The sequence below is a fragment of the Artemia franciscana genome, chromosome 11 (assembly GCF_032884065.1).
Source record: "Artemia franciscana chromosome 11, ASM3288406v1, whole genome shotgun sequence".
In the NCBI taxonomy this organism is placed as follows: domain Eukaryota; kingdom Metazoa; phylum Arthropoda; class Branchiopoda; order Anostraca; family Artemiidae; genus Artemia; species Artemia franciscana.
The window spans coordinates 40,929,707-40,949,973 of record NC_088873.1 but is presented as its reverse complement, the minus strand read 5'-3'; the positions used below and the strand labels follow the sequence as shown (position 1 = coordinate 40,949,973).

General features: G+C 37.2%; 1 protein-coding gene across 2 annotated transcripts in view; it reads left to right on the top strand.

Moving 5' to 3' along the window:
- The first annotated feature begins 979 nt into the window (after positions 1 to 979).
- Positions 980 to 20,267, top strand: part of LOC136033225 (fibropellin-1-like) — a 176,045-nt gene continuing 156,757 nt past the window's right edge. The window contains exon 1 of one of the 2 annotated variants that reach the window (XM_065713937.1): positions 980 to 1,084. The gene's annotated coding sequence lies outside the window, so the exon portion shown is untranslated. Of the gene's footprint in view, positions 1,085 to 4,265; positions 4,278 to 20,267 lie in introns of those variants that run through there. The other variant, XM_065713938.1, reaches the window with a different exon arrangement.

The window sequence follows — 20,267 nt, the reverse complement described above, 5'->3', positions numbered from 1 at the left end:
AAACTGATAAATTTATCCTAACAAAAGAGTAAAAAAGAAAAAAAACAGGATAAGAGGGAAAACAGGGGGTGATGTCCCTCCGCCCGTCAGTGATCTTCAAGTCCTTCCGCATGAGATTTCGAGTTTTTTTTTAGGATTTAGCCTATGTTTAACTTATTTTAATAAATAGCTTTTCCTCATCGCTTGTCAATTTTGTAGTTAAATAATCAATTTATAATTAAATGCCTTATGATTGAATAGTCATTTATAATTAAATTGCTCAAGGTCCGGAATTTCCAAAAAAATGATAATCTTTGTGATTTTTTTTGTCATTCCCTTATTTTTGTTGTTGTTACAACTTCGCTCCAGACTTGAAAGTAGTTAATCTCTACGTGCTTGCCTAAGACCAAGGACGTACCCAAGGGGCTATGGGTTTTGACCCCCTCCCTCTAAACCGAAATATTTATCCAATTCGTAAAAACGCAATAAAAATGCATATCAACTAATTTTTGAAGCGTTTTTTGAAGATTTTAATGCCCCCTCCAAAAAACGAACAAAATCCCGGATACGGCTCTGCGTAAGATTAAACATAATAAGGTATTATAAAATAGACTTGTCTATTTTATTAACTTAAGTGTTATGATTTTCCGTTTTTAAAACCTAGCTTAATTATTTACTATGGAAGCAAATTTAAAGAAGTCCTTCCAGACAAGTACAGGAGGAGGGGTTTACCCTCCTCCCCCACCCTAATCAAACAATATTTCATGTATTTTTAGTATCTATTACTTTTGCAATTTTCTTCCTCCCCCTAGAACAGCTCTTGGGTATATATGCCCAAGACCCTCCACATAAGATTTCAAGCTATTTAAAATTAACGCTCAATTTATTTTAATAATTAGTATATCCTCATCACTGGTCAATTTTATAATTATTACGAGACCTCATTCATTGCATTGCGCGGTGGCTCCAAAGCTGACGAAACTTGCACAAGAGCAATTAAAAAAAGTTGAATTCATGATTCATGTCAGTTACTCAGTTAATGTAGAACAAGAAACATTGAGAAAGTGGATTTAGTTGAACACTAACATTTCATAGATTATACCAAGTAAGATTTGTGTATTTATTTTGTTTTTTTTTTTGTATTAATATAGATTATAAAATAACGCGGAATGCCAGTTTAGGGGACTCTTTGCTTACTACCTAAACCAGGCATCGCTCAGACACGTTTGTTAGGTAGGGTTTGAAGAGAGGCGGTTATAGGGGAGGGCGACATTTGCCCTGGGTGTAAAATTTCAAACGAATAATCTGACATTTAAATTTATTTTGTTGTTTTTGAGATTTTATTGTTGTTAAAATGAAGTAGAGGGAGCAGTAAGCATAAGCAAATTGAATCCGAAAATTTCATTTTTTCCATATCTTTTCCATATTCATTTATTTGAACGTCGTAATATTTCACAGATTATACCAAGCAAGATTTGTGTATTTATTATTTTTTTTATTAATATAGATCATAAAATAACGCGGAATGCCAGTTTAGGGGACTTTTTGCTTACTACCTAAACAAGGCATTGCTCAGACATGTCTATTAGGTAGGCTTTGAAGAGAGGCGGTTATAAGGGGGGGGGGCGGCGTTTTCTCTGGGTGTAAAATTTCAAATGAATAATCTGACATTTTGTTGTTTTTGAAATTTTATTGTTGTTAAAATAAAGTAGAAGGAGCAGTAAGCATAAGAAAATTGAATCCGAAAATTTCATTTTTTCCATATCTTTTCCATATTCATTTATTTGAACGTCGTAATATTTCACATATTATACCAAGTAAGATTTGTGTATTTATTATTTTTTTTTTATTAATATAGATTATAAAATAACGCGGAATTCCAGTTTAGGGGACTTTTTGCTTACTACCTATACAAGGCATCGTTCAGACATGTCTGTTAGGTAGGCTTTGAAGAGAGGCGGTTATAAGGGGGGGGCGGCATTTTCTCTGGGTGTAAAATTTCAAATCAATAATCTGACATTTAAATTCATTTTGTTGTTTTTGAGATTTTATTGTTGTTAAAATGAAGTAGAGGGAGCAGTAAGCATAAGCAAATTGAATCCGAAAATTTCATTTTTTCCATATCTTTTCCATATTCATTTATTTGAACGTCGTAATTTTTCACAGATTATACCAAGTAAGATTTGTGTATTTATTATTTTTTTTTATTAATATAGATTATAAAATAACGCGGAATGCCAGTTTAGGGGACTTTTTGCTTACTACCTAAACAAGGCATCGCTCAGACATGTCTATTAGGTAGGCTTTGAAGAGAGGCGGTTATAAGGGGGGGGGGGCGGCGTTTTCTCTGGGTGTAAAATTTCAAATGAATAATCTGACATTTTGTTGTTTTTGAAATTTTATTGTTGTTAAAATAAAGTAGAAGGAGCAGTAAGCATAAGAAAATTGAATCCGAAAATTTCATTTTTTCCATATCTTTTCCATATTCATTTATTTGAACGTCGTAATATTTCACAGATTATACCAAGTAAGATTTGTGTATTTATTATTTTTTTTTTATTAATATAGATTATAAAATAACGCGGAATTCCAGTTTAGGGGACTTTTTGCTTACTACCTATACAAGGCATCGTTCAGACATGTCTGTTAGGTAGGCTTTGAAGAGAGGCGGTTATAAGGGGGGGGCGGCATTTTCTCTGGGTGTAAAATTTCAAATCAATAATCTGACATTTAAATTCATTTTGTTGTTTTTGAGATTTTATTGTTGTTAAAATGAAGTAGAGGGAGCAGTAAGCATAAGCAAATTGAATCCGAAAATTTCATTTTTTCCATATCTTTTCCATATTCATTTATTTGAACGTCGTAATTTTTCACAGATTATACCAAGTAAGATTTGTGTATTTATTATTTTTTTTTATTAATATAGATTATAAAATAACGCGGAATGCCAGTTTAGGGGACTTTTTGCTTACTACCTAAACAAGGCATCGCTCAGACATGTCTATTAGGTAGGCTTTGAAGAGAGGCGGTTATAAGGGGGGGGGGCGGCGTTTTCTCTGGGTGTAAAATTTCAAATGAATAATCTGACATTTTGTTGTTTTTGAAATTTTATTGTTGTTAAAATAAAGTAGAAGGAGCAGTAAGCATAAGAAAATTGAATCCGAAAATTTCATTTTTTCCATATCTTCCATATTCATTTATTTGAACGTCGTAATATTTCACAGATTATACCAAGTAAGATTTGTGTATTTATTATTTTTTTTTTATTAATATAGATTATAAAATAACGCGGAATTCCAGTTTAGGGGACTTTTTGCTTACTACCTATACAAGGCATCGTTCAGACATGTCTGTTAGGTAGGCTTTGAAGAGAGGCGGTTATAAGGGGGGGGCGGCATTTTCTCTGGGTGTAAAATTTCAAATCAATAATCTGACATTTAAATTCATTTTGTTGTTTTTGAGATTTTATTGTTGTTAAAATGAAGTAGAGGGAGCAGTAAGCATAAGCAAATTGAATCCGAAAATTTCATTTTTTCCATATCTTTTCCATATTCATTTATTTGAACGTCGTAATTTTTCACAGATTATACCAAGTAAGATTTGTGTATTTATTATTTTTTTTTATTAATATAGATTATAAAATAACGCGGAATGCCAGTTTAGGGGACTTTTTGCTTACTACCTAAACAAGGCATCGCTCAGACATGTCTATTAGGTAGGCTTTGAAGAGAGGCGGTTATAAGGGGGGGGGCGGCGTTTTCTCTGGGTGTAAAATTTCAAATGAATAATCTGACATTTTGTTGTTTTTGAAATTTTATTGTTGTTAAAATAAAGTAGAAGGAGCAGTAAGCATAAGAAAATTGAATCCGAAAATTTCATTTTTTCCATATCTTTTCCATATTCATTTATTTGAACGTCGTAATATTTCACAGATTATACCAAGTAAGATTTGTGTATTTATTATTTTTTTTATTAATATAGATTATAAAATAACGCGGAATGCCAGTTTAGGGGACTTTTTGCTTACTACCTATACAAGGCATCGCTCAGACATGTCTGTTAGGTAGGCTTTGAAGAGAGGCGGTTATAAGGGGGGGGGGGGGCGGTATTTTCTCTGGGTGTAAAATTTCACATGAATAATCTGACATTTAAATTCATTTTGTTGTTTTTGAGATTTTATTGTTGTTAATATAAAGTGGAGGGAGCAGAGCAGTAAGCATAAGAAAATTGAATCCGAAAATTTCATTTTTTCCATATTCATTTATTTGAACGTCGTAATATTTCACAGATTATACCAAGTAAGATTTGTATATTTATTTTGTTTTTTTTTTGTATTAATATAGATTATAAAATAACGCGGAATTCCAGTTTAGGGGACTTTTTGCTTACTACCTAAACAAGGCATCACTCAGACACGTTTGTTAGGTAGGTTTTAAGAAAGGCAGTTATAGGGGGAGGGTAGCATTTGCCCCGGGCGCAAAAATTCAAATGAATAATATAACATTTAAGCTCATTTTGCTGTTTTTGAAATTTATTTTTATTAAAATAAAGCAGAGGGTGCAGTAGGTATAGGCAAATTGAATCCGAAATTTTCATTTTTTCAATATCTTTTTTCATATAAAGTAAGAAAAGTCAGATTCAAATAAATTAAAAAATTTGTTAATAAATAAAATCTTGTTGAGAAATGAAAATTGTGTTAAAATTTGACCAGAACATTTATTCGAGTCAAGAGGGGGCCGATAATCAAGAGAGGCCAAAACCACCACTGCCTTTGAATCAGGGGTGCCAATTCACAAAAATGTAGAGGGAAGGGGATATGGATTTGTTTTCGATTTTATTTATGAAGCTACAAAAATGGTCTTTTTTAAGATCCAGAGGGAGGGGGCGATTTATCATAGTGAAAGTACTAAAGAACGTATCATTCAAAATGTAAGGGAGTTATTTCTCGACCCCTCCCGATTGGCGCTCCGCTTAGAATATAGCGCATTACCTTCTGGACTTCCAATCCAAGACAACCTCAACCCCAGTGGCAATTTTAGCATCGATGTATTATTTGAATAGTATTATGCCATGAATATTGAGTCTCTGATTTAGACCTGACTTGCTGAATTCATGAAAATGTAGAGGAATGGGGCAAGTATTTATATTGAGTTTATTGAGATACAAATAGGGTATTTAATTATTTAATAGGGTATATAATAGGGTAGTTGATCAGAGAACCCAGTTAAGTTCTTGATCTGAATGTAAGATTTGACAAAACCGGTTGCGTTGCCACACAGACAAGTGACGGGTGACAGAATGCGTCGGACTATAATTTGGGCTATATATTTAAACACTGGGTGTGGGTGGGGATAGGTGGTAAAGTGTAGCTGGTCTGTGTTAGCTAAAGTGTGCAAAATGTGTTAGCTACAATTATTCTGCATTTTGTGAAGTAAGAGTTGTTTTCTAATTTCACGCTGTCCGAATACTTTACCCCCCCCCCTAATGTGCGAATATCTTGCCCAAATTATATAATCCCAGTGCATTCTGTCTCCCGCCACTTGTCTTTGTGGCTATGAAACCGGTTTCTCAGATCTTGCATTCAGATCAAGAGCTTCAGTGTGTTCTGAATAATTAACAAGTACCAAAGGCGTTTTTCAAAATCTAGGGGGAGGGTGCATTTTGCCTTTTTATGTTTTTATGAAACAACCAAAAAGTACTTTTCAAATTCTAAAGGGTAATCCCTCCCGTGATTGGCACCTCGGTACTTATGTATTATAGCCGCCCCATTCAAGAAGTGAAGTTAGGTCGATCCTAATGAAAATTAAATAAAAAAACAAACAAGTTTCTTAACAGAAAGTATGGAGCGACATTTAAAACTTAAAACGAACAGAAAGTACTTCGTATATGAAAGGGGCTGCTTCCTCGTCAACGCCCCGCTCTTTACGCTAAGGTTTGACTCTTTCTCTCAACTCTTCTTTTTAAAACAGTAAAAAACTTTAGCGTAAAGAGCAGGGTGTTGATGAGGAAGCAGCCCCTTTCATATAGAAGTGATTTCTGTTCGTTTTAAGTTTTAATGTCGCTCCTTACTTTCAGTTAAAAGACTTGTTTTTTTATTTAATTTCTGAACGTTTTTGAATCAATGCATGTTTTGACTTTGGCTCTCCGCAGAGGAATAATTAAAACGAAATTTGCATATTTATTTTTTTTGGCTAAATGGCTTTCTCAGTTTTGATCGAATGATTTTGAGAAAAAAGGAGCGGGGGAGGAAGCTTAGTTGCCCTCTGATTTTTTGGTTACTTAAAAAGGCAACTAGAACTTTTAATTTTTTACGAATGTTTTTATTAGCAAAAGATATACGTAACTTATAAATTAGCTTACGTAACGAACTTTTGTATTCTCATGTTTTTAGTACATATGTGAGGGGCTCACCCCCTCGTCAGTACCTTGCTCTTTACATTAAAGCTTAAATTTTGTCCCAATTCATAAAGAATGACCCCTGAATCACAAAAGCCGTAGAATAAATAGTTGAAATTACTTAAAATACTTTAGCGTAAAGAGCAAGGTATTAGGAGGAGGTGAGCCCCTCATTAGCGTAATAATTTCTGTTCGTTTTAAGTTTTAAAAAAAAACTTTTTCATAATTATTTTTTCACTGTTTTTTTTTTTTTAAATAATGCTAGAAAATCCTGCGCTCCCTTCATGGAAATTTTCTTCCCCCATGACAAATTCCTCGATGGAAAGTTCCCTCAATATATCCCCCTCTTCTCAACCCCTCCCCCAACCAAAAAATCTCCCTGAAAACGTCTGTACACTTCCCAATAACCATTACTATATTTAAGCACTGGTCAACGTTTATAACTTGTAGCCCCTCCCACGGGGATTGTGGCGGAGTAAGTCGTCCCCAAATACATAGTTATAAGGTTTTTCGACTCCGCTGAATAAAATGGCTATCTCAGAATTTTGATCCGTTGACTTTGGGAAACTAATAAGCGTGGGAGGGGGCCTAGGTGCCCTCCAAATTTTTGGTCACCTAAAAAGGGCACTAGAACTTTTAATTTCCGTTAGAATGAGCCCTCTCGGAACATTCTAGGACCACTGGGCCGATACGATCACCCCTGGGAAAAAAAAACAACAAATAAACACGCATCCGTGATCTGCCTTCTGGCAAAAAATACAAAATTGTACATTTTTGTAGATAGGAGCTTGAAACTTCTACAGAAGGGTTTTCTGATACGCTGAATCTGATGGTGTGATTTTCGTTAAGATTCAATGATCTTTAGGGGGTGTTTCCCTCTATTTTCTAAAATAAGGCAAAATTTCTCAGGCTCGTAACTTTTGATAGGTAAGACTAATTACTTAATGAAAACTTAATGAAACTTATATATTTAAAATCAGCATTAAAATTCGATTCTTTTGATGTAGCTATTGGTATCAAAATTCCATTTTTTAGAGTTTTGGTTACCATTGAGCCGGGTTGCTCCTTACTGCAGTTCGTTACCACGAACTGTTTGAAATATCTAAACATGGTGAAAATATTATACTTTAGTAACAAAATTATTGAAACTGCAACAATGGAAATCAGGTCGCCCAGAACAAATTATATTAAATACCTAACGTAACCAACTCTATACACTAAATATTTAATTAAAATGTACCTACATAGTAGTTTATCTCACTCAGGCTAAGCTGATTAATCTTCGAGTGCACACAGAAAAACTGGTTTTAAACAGATCAAACATCTTGAGTATGGTCGGGATCACAGGTAAGTACCGGAAAAAATAAATACCAACATTTTCCAATTATTCCTAGAGAGGTGGCTCCTCCGACTAGTCTTGAGGAAAGGCCCCACCCCCCTATAAGTGCAAGTATGCAACTAAGTCCGGTTAGCGTGCAAAGTTGGTTTTTGGCTTCTAATGTTTTATTAAACTGTGAAAATTCTCTTTTAAAATATGCGATTCAGTGGTTCGAAACAACCAAAATTAAATAATTTAGTCTAGCTTGATTCCCGAAATACAATTGTTATTTCGTGGGCGCCCGAGGGTGAGGGTTGAGGCTCGTGAGTGCTCCTATCTGAGTACCAAAAAGACATGGAAAAGGAATGAAGAGAGGAAAATGAGAAATACTCCCACTTAAATCCTTAATAAAACCTGACAGTTTGCCCCCCCTCCCCCAGTGACAACTTTCATAAGGGAGGCTTGTGAGTCTGATCATTTGTTTCCTCTGGGAATTGAAAATATGTAAAAACAGTGTTTTGGAATATTTTGGAAAAATATAATACTTTTTTTGGCAAATAAACTTTTTTTTAAAGCTTTTGTCACTGGCTTTCAACAATGATAGGGAGGAAAAATAGATAGAAAAAGAGAACTTGAGAAAATAGGTAAAGGATATTAATTAGATTGAATAACGACTAAGCTTTCGTTCTACCCGTGATTTTGTGACTAGAAAGTCATTAGCTTGTGTTTTCAATTCTTTGTGTTATATGTTCAGTTCTTTCCTCATGTTCATTCTATCCGTGATTTTGTGACTAGAAAGTCATTAGCTAATGTTTTCAATCCCTTGTGTTATATGTTCAGTTCTTCCTCAAGTCTTTCTATATTCAGCATGGTTATCAAACAGTTCGTGGTAACGAACTGTAAGGAGCGACCCGGCTCAATAGTAACCAAAACTCTAAAAAACGAATCACTAGCTAATTTGATATCAATAGCTACATCAAAAGAATCGCATTATAATGCTGATTTTAGTTATATATAAGTTTAATCAAGTTTAGTCTTGCCCATCAAAAGTTACGAGCCTGAGAAAATTTGCCTTATTTTAGAAAATAGGGGAAAACAACCCCTAAAAGCCACATAATCTTAACGAAAATCACACCATCAGATTTAGCATATCAGAGAACCCTATTGTAGAAGTTTCAAGCTCCTATCTACAAAAATGTGGAATTTTGTATTTTTTACCAGAAGGCAGATCACGGATGCGTGTTTATTTGTTTGTTCGTTTGTTGTTTTTTTCCCAGGGGTGATCGTATTGGCCCAATGGCCCTAGAATTTTGCGAGAGGACTCATTCTAACGGAAATGAAAAGTTCTAGTTCCCTTTTTAAGTGACCAAAAAATTGGAGGGCACCTAGGCCCCCTCCCACGCTAATTATTTTTCCAAAGTCACCAGATCAAAATTTTGAGATATTCATTTTATTCGGCGTAGTCGAAAAACCTTATAACTATATCTTTGGGGACGACTTATTCCCCCACAGTCCCCGTGGGAGGGGCCACAAGTTATAAACTTTGACCAGTGCTTACATATAGTAATGGCTATTTGGAAGTGTACAGACGTTTTCAGGGGGATTTTTAGGTTTGGGGGGGGGGTGAGAAGAGGGGGATATGTTAGGGGAACTTTCCTTGGAGGAATTTGTCATGGGGGAAGAAAATTTGTCGTGAAGGGAGCGCAGGATTTTCTAGCATTAATTAAAAAAATACAATGAAAAAATAAATATGAAAAAGTTTTTTCAACTGAAAGTTTTTTTACTGTTTTAAAAGTAGAGTTAAGAGAAAGAGTCAAACTTTAGCGTAAAGAGCGGGGCGTTGATGAGGAAGCATCCCTTTTATATATGAAGTAATTTCTGTTCGTTTTAAGTTTTAATGTCGCTCCTTACTTTCCGTTAAAAAAAACTTTTTTTTTTTAAAATTGCATTAAGGTTCATCTACTCGTTCAGATATTGAACCATTTTTTTTTAATTTTTTTTGTCGACTTTCAAAATTCCATATCATCCTCTTTTATTCTTTTGGTAAAATTTCCTCCTATCAACCATGATCTAGTTTTTACCATACACGCGTTAATTTAGCCACGTTTTATCCTTTCATGGGAATTTTCAATTTCATGATGCTATTACGAAAAATTTATAAAATCTTATCAGGATCCACATATGGAACTCAACGGCAAGATAAGAATTATATAGAAAAAAGACTCGGAGCTCGGAATAAAATTACAGCGATATCATATTTTTGATTATTTGCACATGTCCATAAGACCAGTGCATGTTAAACATAAAAGGGAATTACACAATATGGCTCTCCCGTCGATCTGAGATACATTTTCTCTAAAAGTCAAAACATCAGGTGAGGACGGTGGATCGTTTTTGTTCTACCTTCGACCTCTATCAGAGGCAAAGCTATAGCGTTGCCTATAGTAAAGGTCATACGGCTCCAATGTTTTATTACTTATTTTTTCCCAGAGGCACTTCCTATGGAAAGAGTGTTTGTAAAAACTTCGGAGGGGGCTCATTCGATAGTGAATCGGAAATAGAGCTCTTTTTAAGAGTCAAGAGTAATCGAAGGGCAATTAGGGCCCCATGCCCTTTTTCACCAAATGCATCCGACCAAAGTTTTGATATAGCCACCCAGGAGTCTACATAGAGCCCGGGGCAAACGTTGTAAGTTATGCCCCAGGGGCAGATAAGGTTTTATGTAAGGGATGATCGTAAAAACTCTAGAAATGGCTCATTTGAGTGGGAATTGAAAGTTCTATTTACCTTTTTAAGAGTCATTAAAAGTGATCGGTATTTACCCCCTCCCCACACCCTTTTTTCCCCAAATCAAATTTTTGAGATAGCCATTTTGTTTGAAATAGTCCAACGATCAGATGAAAAAATTCGGGGTCAACATACCCTCCCCCAAAACAAAAAACAAAAACGGGAAGGCTTGTAACTTATGCCCGGCGGCATATAAGGTTATTATGGAAGAGGTGGTCGCATAAACTTCAAAGTGAACTCAAATGATTAGTAATGGAAAGTTCTAATCCCCTTTTTAAGAGTTAAAAGTGATTCGATGGCACTAGCCTCCCCCCACCAATCCTAAGAACATAAGACTTTAATATTTTTTTTTCCTCGAGAGGAACTTCATATGGAAGGGATGGTCGTACAAACTTCGGAGGGGGCTCATTTGATCGGCAATCGGAAATTATAGTGCCCGTTTTAGGAGTCACAAGTGATTGGAGGGCAAATAGCCTCCCACGACCTTTTCCCCCAAACATATCCGATAGAAATTTTAAAAATAGTTCAAAGATCAGATAGCAAAAACTCAAGGGTCAACACATCCCCCAGGACCAGAGCCCAATGACGCAGTATATTTTAGGCTTTTGCAGTCAGAGAAGGAGGCAAAACCCAAACTCTTGTTTATAGTGATTCTCGTTTGTTTGAAGGTTGATTTAGATATTCAACTTAAGCTTCCATCGTTTTAAGATTTATTTATTCATTTATATTAGTACCTATTGTATGTTTGTTTGGTATGATTTTTTTATTCAATTACTATTCGTCTTGGGTTTCATCTATTCTTCAATAGCAAAATATTTTTGTTCGTGTAAGCTTGGTTTGCATACTCTCATTAAACTGTACTCGTTTTAATATTTATTTGTTCGTTCATATTAGTAATTAAATAAAAAAAAAACTTTTTAACTGAAAGTAAGGAGCGACATTAAAACTTAAAACGAACAGAAATTACTTCGTATATTGTAACGTTTCCTCTCTTTTCTATTTCAATAGTTTATTGGAGACCCAAACACCTATAAGCAAAAGTAACAATAAGCATAAGCAAGCAAAGCACTATAGCAAGCAAAGCTGGGTGCAAACACAATTAAAATAAGCAAAACATTTCATCTTCTTTCTTTTCACGATTTATTTTCGTTTCGACTTCAAACGCTTGCCATACTGATTTGGACGATCAATGCCGAGGTTCAGCCGGATGACTGGCTTCACGACGCGACCCGAGGTGGCGGTCCGGGTCTGTGATGTGCTGGCGAGGGGCCCTGTGCCGCCGCCCGTTGCGGTGGTGTCCTGTTCCACTTGCTGATTTGTTATAGTTACAGGACTACTGCCTGGTTGGCTGTAAAGACTGGAATCGCCGGTCAGATTTGGCAAGGGGTTTGGGAGTACGACCCTTGTGATTGGGTGGGTCGAATAGGAGCTTGAACTTGCAGAGGTGCGCTACTCTTGTCACCTTCTGCGACAAACTTAGTTGAGGTTTGTTTATCTGGCGTAGACGCTCGAAGTGATTGCCCCATGGGTGGTATGGTGTCAGCAGCGCCTATTTGTTGCCCATCGTAGGTTGTGGGTGAGGCGAATTCATACCGAGGTCTTATATCCCTCCTGTTTCGTCTGAAGGTGCCTCCGCTTTCGAGGGAGAGGTTGTAGGATCGAGGGGCTTTATCGTATTTCTTCTCGATGGTTTCTTTTTCCCATTTTGAGTCCTCAGAAAGTTTTACCCATACTCTCTGGTTTGGGTCGAGCTCTGTTGCTGTCCTTGATCCTCGATCGTATGCAGTTTTCTGCTTCAGCTGAGCCTTCCTTCTGGATTCCAGAAATGTTGAGCTATCTACCAGTTTGGGGTGTAGGGCTTGTGATAGAACTGGTAATACTGAGCGCAGCTGTCTGCTCATCAAAAGTTGAGCTGGTGAGTATGCTCCGACGACCGGGGTGTTCCGGAATTCTAGCAACATCATGTATGGGTCCGTCCTGCTATCCAATGCCTTTGCCATGATGCGCTTGGCTGTTTGACAGCCTTCTTGCTGAGGCCATTTGCCTGAGGGTATCGTGGACTTGATGTTACATTTTCAATGTTCCAGCTTGATATAAACGTTTTGAATTCTTGTGATGAAAACTGCGGTCCGTTATCGGTTGTCATCTTTTCCGGGACACCATGACGTGCAAAATGCGCCTTGAGTTTGCTGATTACCTGGAATGAGGTGGTTGAAGTCAACTTATCCATCTCAAACCATCGGCTGTAGTAGTGTGTGGTGATAAGGTATTCTTGACCTCTAAATGTGAACAGATCTGCTCCAACATGCTGGAAAGGGTATGAAGGTATTTCCATGTTAATTAGGTGATCTTTTTGTTGCCTGTTTTGGAACTTGCAGCAAGTATCACAGGCGTTGATCATTTTCTCAATATCTCCAGTGATATTTGGCCAAAACATGACAGTTCTGGCTCTCTCCTTTGTTTTTACAATTCCCAAGTGTGACAGGTGGAATTGCCTCAACTTTTCCGGCCTCAGTGCTTTGGGAATGACAACCCTTTCCCCTTTTAGAATGAGCCCATTGTTCACGACCAACTCATCTCTATAGTTCCAATAAGGGGTAGTTGAAACGGGGGCATCTTTTCGGTTTTCAGGCCACCCATTTTCTATGACTTGCATCAATATGCTCAGTTCCTCATCTTGGAGCGACTCCTGTCGTATATGCTCCATCCTCTTTTCTGTGATTGGTATCTATTTGAAGAAGGTGTGTATGGCTAGTTCTCCCTCGCTCTCAGCTTCCTTATCCACGTCGGGGAGGTGCAAGCGGGAGAGTGTATCTGCCACAGGTATTTCTTTTCCTGGTCTGTAGTGGAATGTCAGGTCATAAGGCTGGATGGCCAACATCATACGCTGTAATCTTGGTGGGGCGCGGTTTATTGCCTTGCTAAGGATAGCTTCCAGGGGTTTGTGGTCTGTTGTAACATAGACTTTTCGACCAAATAAGTACTGATGAAAGTGCTTGCAGGCAAACGTTATGGCCAACAACTCTTTCTCCATCTGAGAGTATCGTCTCTCAGTCTCACTGAGCGACCTTGAGGCAAACGCTACTGGATAGTACTTTGTACTATTCGTTACAAGCTGGGCGCCAACTCCATGCTGGGAGGCATCAGTTGCTACTTCAGTTAGTTTGGCATGCTGACTGAAGTATGCCAGGTTCTTACAAATTGAGTCCTGGATTGTTTTCCGGGCAGCTTCATGTATACCATCCCATTTCCAAACCTTAGCTTTCATCAAATCACATGGTGGCTGGTTCGATGTGGACAAGTTAGGTATGTATCGGGATAGGTAGTTGTACATTCCCAATAATGTATGTAGCTCCTCTTTGCTTTTAGGGGCTGGCATGTCTCGTATAGCTCTTGTTTTATTGGGATCTGGCTTTACTCCTTCTTCTGTCAAGATATGTCCAAAGTAGGGTATGCTTGTAGCATCAAATATGCACTTATCTCTGTTAAATTTCACACCTTTTTCTTTGGCTCTTAGAAGGACCTCTGCTACTTCCTGTCATGCTCCTCGTCTGTGGCACCCATGCCAGCAATGTCGTCAATAATTAGCCCTATGTCGATTCCTTCAAATGCTTCTTCCATTTTCTTTTGATACTCGTCTTGGGCTGAAACAAGAACAAAAGGATATCGCTTCCAGCGATATCGGCCAAATACAGTGTTAAATGTGTTCAACTCAGACGAATCGTCATCTAAGACCATTGACCAATAACCACTCCTTGCATCCACTTTGAAAAATTTCCGTGCCCCTTCACATTTTGCTGCCATGTCTTCGAAAAGTGGAACTGGATGATGGGGTCTCTTGATCCAGCGATTTAGATCTACTGGATCCAGACATATTCTTAGGGAACCATCACCCTTTTTGACCAATACAATAGAATTTACCCACTCTGTGGGCTTAGTGGTTTTTTCTATTACCCCTAGTGCTTCTAGGCGTTCCATTTCATGTTTAAGTTTTGGCTGCAGTGCAAACGGCACACGTTTTGGTGGCTGGACAGTTGGTACTGCCCCTTCCTTAAGGTGTATGTGACAGGTACCTGGGAGCCGTCCAATACCATCAAACACGTCTGAGAATTCTTCCAGCAATCTATCAATTTCGATACGCCTTTGTTGTGGAGCTGCTGGTATTTCTGGAGAGATACTCATAAGGAACTTTATGAGGTTCAGTTTCTCGCTTGTTTGTCTGCTTAGGATAGGTCCTTTATCTGTTTCTACAACATAGAAAACATGATTCTGAGGACACTGCTTTTTATACTGTAGCATTAGATTAATGGTTCCAACAACCTTCAACTGTCCTCCACTATAGCTCGTCAGAATGTCCTTAGTCTTGGTCAGTCGCGGAGAGGCCCCCTTGAGATTGAGAAAATTTGGGGTAGGCAACACGTTCACCTCTGCTCCCGTATCGATCTTGAACTTAATGTCAGTGTTGTACTGGGTAAGCCTTATTGCTACGAAGGGTTTCTCTGGAGCTTCTGCAGACAAACTGTCAATAGCTTCAATGCGGAATTCTTCTCCTTCCTCATCTTCTGCAGTCTCTACTTCATGTAAGTTCTTGCTCCTACATACTTTTGCAAAATGGTTAGGCTTATGGCATTTCGTGCATGTCTTTCCCTTTGCTGGGCACCTGTGCTCACGTGAGTATAAACCACCACACGAATAGCACAGTGGTGTTTTACTCTTTACTCTCCTCACTGCTTCTATTTCTTGTTTCATGCATGGTGGCTTCCCTGCTAAGTTCATTTGTGCCTGGGTCTCCTGAACTGTTTCGATAGCTCTACTGATCTGGATGGCTTGTGCTAATGTCAATGTCCAACCTTCACTCAAGAGCTTTTCTCTTATCCGGTCATTCTTTACTCCGAACACTAGTCTGTCGCGAATCATGTCATCTGCAGTGTCACCGAACTCGCAGTCAAGTGCTAGTAACTTTAGTTCTGTGGTGTATCCCTCCACGGTTTCACCTTCATTTTGATTCCTTTTGTGGAATATAAATCTTCCAAAAATCGGATTCGCACTTGGTTGAACGTGTTCATTGAACTTGTCCATATACACTCGGATTTTATTGTTTTCTTTAGCTGTCAGTTTCCAAGCGTTAAAGATATCGTGACCTTTCTCGCCGACCCAAATGAGCAGGTACGAACATTTGACAGCTTCCGTCTTTCCACACAGTGGTCCAGAGAACATGAGTTCGCAATGCTGCTTGAACCTCTTCCATGCTGCCTTCAGGTTTGGTGAAGACCAGTCTATCGTTGGGTGTGGTGTGCTGTCCATGATCCCACTTCTGACACCATGTAACGTTTCCTCTCTTTTCTATTTCAATAGTTTATTGGAGACCCAAACACCTATAAGCAAAAGTAACAATAAGCAAGCAAAGCTGGGTGCAAACATAATTAAAATAAGCAAAACATTTCATATATGAAAGGGGCTGCTTCCTCATCAACGCCCCGCTCTTTACGCTAAAGTTTGACTCTTTCTCTCAACTCTTCTTTTTAAAACAGTAAAAAAGCTTTTTTGCTCAACATAGATTTTCTCTCTGTGTGTGTGCGTGTGCTGGGTTCTGAAGACAGCTTGCCGAAATACCTGCTTTGTCTTTTCGCTTTTTTCAACTGGCTGACAATTACCCTTGTTTCTTAATTATTTTTACCTTTTTTTTTCAAACTTAAGCGTGCGCAGTCTTAGAACGTATTGACACCTGAAACCAAAAGAAATTAAATGGAATCATCAAATCAAGCTAAAAAAAATACAAATTACCAAAAAAAGAGGGTTTCAATGTAGTTTTAATGGTCTGATATGCACTAAATTGTGATCAATGCTTTCCTCCCGCTTAAATACAATTCTTTCAAATGTCTTGAAAATCAATTGATGCATCATTTATTGATTCTTAAATGTGCAATCTTGAGGCTCAAAGAGCCGAAAAAAAGGTCTGTTTATGGAATCCGTAAAAAATTATCCGTAAAAAAAAACGAAAAAAATTATGATGATCTCATCACTTCCTATAGCCAGATTTATTATAATTTATAATTTAATTATAAAATAATTTAATTAATTTAATTAAAATTATTTAATTAATTATAATTAAATATTATTATAATTTCTTATAGCCAGATTTATTATATATCAACTTTAGTTTCTAACTAATTACCAACCTGCATCAAAACTCTTCCTACAGATAGAACTGATCACTTTAATTTCCCGTGAAGAGCGAGGTGCTGCGGAGGGGGCAACCCCTTTTATATACATAATAATTTTTGTTCGTTTTAAGTTTAACGTTGCTCCTTACATTCATTTGAAAGAACTTGTTTTTTTTTTTTATTTAATCGATACAATAAAGTGTATAGAAAAACTGACATTTCATTTAGTGATTCGGCAACTGCAAACAAGACGGAAAAGCTGCTATTCAGTTCAAAACTGTTCAAAAGCTGCCATTCAGTTCAGTTCAAAAGCTGCTATTCAGTTTTTAAAGTTTTATGTAGGCATCAATTTTCTTTACTTCTGAGTGAAATTAAGCAAAAAAAAGTTTTTGATTGGAAGTAAGGAACAACATTAAACATTGCCACCATACTTAGCTCATCATGCTAAATTATTTCATAACTTAAGAAAAGCTTCTTGTTCTAAGTAAATGGCCCTTATGTTTAAGGAGTCGTTCTTAAAGAACTAGAACAAAAAGTCAAACGTTAGCGTAAAGAGCGTGGTATTGAAAGAGGGTATATTCTCCTCATATACGGAATAGTTTCTGCTTGTTGTAATTTTTAATTTTGCTCCTTGTTTCCAGTCGGAAGAACTTGTTTTTTTTTTCTTTTTTTTTAAATTTAATTTCTCATCGTTTTTCAAATGCTGCTTAGAAATCTAGCTTCCCTCTGTGGAAATTTCCCTCCCTCCACAGAAAATTCCTCGAAGTAAAGTTCACCCCACGTAAAATATCCCCCCCGAAAAATTCCTCCGGAAAATTCTATCTTTGCTGAAAATCCCCAGGAAAATTTCTTACCGACCCATTAACAAATATTATACGTAAGCAATGGGTAAATATTGTAACTTATAGCCTTTTCCTCTGAAAAATTCTCCTTGGCCTACTTTTATTCGAAAAAGACTTTAATTTCTGATCGTTTTTCAGATCCTGTGGGATATACCCCTCCGCAGTTTTTCCAGAAATGTCCCACCCCAGTGGAAATTTGCTGCCGCAGAAAAATACCCCATGCATAATTTCTCTCGTGGAAAATCCCCCCATGGAAAACCGCTCCAGACATTCCCAACCTTGCTGAAAATCATCCCAAGAACATATCCATATGTTAAATTTAGCCAGAAAAGACAAAGTAGGACAAATAAAAAGAATTCTGTAAAGGAATTCCTTCAAGCCCCCCTCCCCCCAGTTTAAAATTGCCCCTGGGAAGATCAACCCTGGAAAATTCTCTCCGCAGCAAATCCCCCCGTGCAGAAAATCACTTTCTGAGATATTTACGAAAGATTTACGAAATGCAATGGATGCATTTCGTAACTTACAGCCGTTTCCCCAGGGGCTCTAGGGGGTCATATTATCCTCAAAGGCATTTTGATCAGACACTTTAGGGAAAAAAGAGCATGGAGAGGCATTCTTTTTGATTTCTTAAAAAGTGCACTAAAACTTTTTATTTCCGATCAGATGATCCCTCTCCCGATCTTTTAGGATTACTAATTTGACAAGTTCAATCCTGGGACAAACAAATGAATAAACACACATCCGTGATATTTCTTCTGGCAAAAAAAAACAAAAAAAACAAAAAAACAATGCAAAGTTTCACATTTTTGTGTATCATATTTTGAATCAGCATAAAAGTTCGATTATTTTGATGTATCTATAGTTATCAAAAGTCTGTTTCTTAGAGTTTCGGTTATTACTGAGCTGCTTCACTCCTTACTGCCGTTTGTCACCTCGAACTGTTTGACTTACTAAGTTTGCTTTCCCACCAATGGAGGCTGTTATGTCAGTCAGTTTGGGGCTACACAAAACAAAGTGATTATAGGGCAGCCAGGCCCCTCCCATGCCCCTTTTTACTTACAATCTCCCCAAAGACATCTGAAGAAAATTTGGTTATAGCTCTCTTGTTCAAAATGGTCGAAAAGTCTAATAACTACTCTTCTAGGGATGACAAAACCCCCACGAACTATTTAATTACCTCACACGAACCATCAAGATGGTGCATCGTTTGTCACGACTAAGTTACATTTCAAACACCATCTTTTATTGGAGCTTTACAATTCCCCTGCACTATAACATTATTTAATATAGTACCATTTTGGAAAATTCTTTCAAATTGCGGTAAATGAAGACGCGGTAAACGATCTGTTTTCTTCCGCTTCGCGAAATATCTTCTTTACTTTCCCCCTGGAACCACTATTGCTATATTGTTCGAAGATTCTATATTTCGGTTCCATTATTTCCATGAAAAAGCAAGTTTCTAAAAATAATCATGTTAAATTAAATCAAATTAAAAAAAATCCATTGATTTTGAATTAAAATCAAGTAGTTGTGGTCATCAAGCCATGACTAATTGTAGAAAAAGCCAAGACAGATAGTCTGAGTGAGTAGGAGGCAAATCTGGCATAGGCTCTTTTTAGGATTGTATAAAACTGATGTTAGTTCATTTGTTGATAGATAAGTATATCTATCATCCGTCCATCGTCATTCCTACGGCAGAACTAAGGTTATTAGATCTATGACCTTAGTCATAGAACTAAGGGATAACAGATTGGATTGGTTATAGGTTGACGCGTGACGGACTGTGTCCACTGGACTTGAATGCAAAATCAAACAGTTCGTGGTAACGAATTGTAGTAAGGAGCGACCCGGCTCAATAGTAACCAAAACTCTAAAAAATGGCTACATCAAAAGAATCGCATTTTAATGCTGATTTTAAATATATAAGTTTCGTCAAGTTTAGTCTTACCCATCAAAAGTTACGAGCCTGAAAAAATTTGTGTTATTTTAGAAAATAAGGGGAAGCACCCCCTAAAAGTCATAGAACCTTAACGAAAATCACACCATCAGATTCAGCGTATCAGAGAACCCTACTGTAGAAGTTTCAAGCTCCTATTTACAAAAATGTGGAATTTTATATTTTTTGCCAGAAGTCAGATCACGGATGCGTGTTTATTTGTTTGTTTTTTTGTTTTGTTTTTTCCCCAGGGGTGATTGTATCGACCCAGTTGTCCTAGAGTTTTGCGAGAGGGCTTATTCTAACTGAAATGAAAAGTTCTAGTGCCCTTTTTAAGTGACCAAAAAAATTGGAGGACACCTAGGCCCCCTCCCACGCTAATTATTTTCCCAAAGTCAACGGATCAAAATTCTGAGATGGCCATTTTATTCAGCGTAGTCGAAAAACCTTATAACTATGTCTTTGGGGACGACTTACTCCCCCACAGTCCCCGTGGGAGGGGTTACAATTTCAAAACTTTGACCAGTGCTTACATATAGTAATGGTTATTGGGAAGTGTACAGGCGTTTTCAGGAGGATTTTTTGGTTAGAGGCAGGGGTTGAGAAGAGGGGGATATGCTGGAGGAACTTTCCATCGAGGAATTTGTCATGGGGGAAGAAAATTTCCATGAAGGGAGCGCAGGATTTACTAGCATTACTTAAAAAAACAATGAAAAATAAATATGTAAAAGTTCTTTTCAGCTGAAAGTAAGCAGCATTAAAACTTACAACGAACAGAAATTATTACCCATATAAGGGGCTCGCCTCCTCCTAATACCTCGCTCTTTACGCTAAAGTATTTTTAG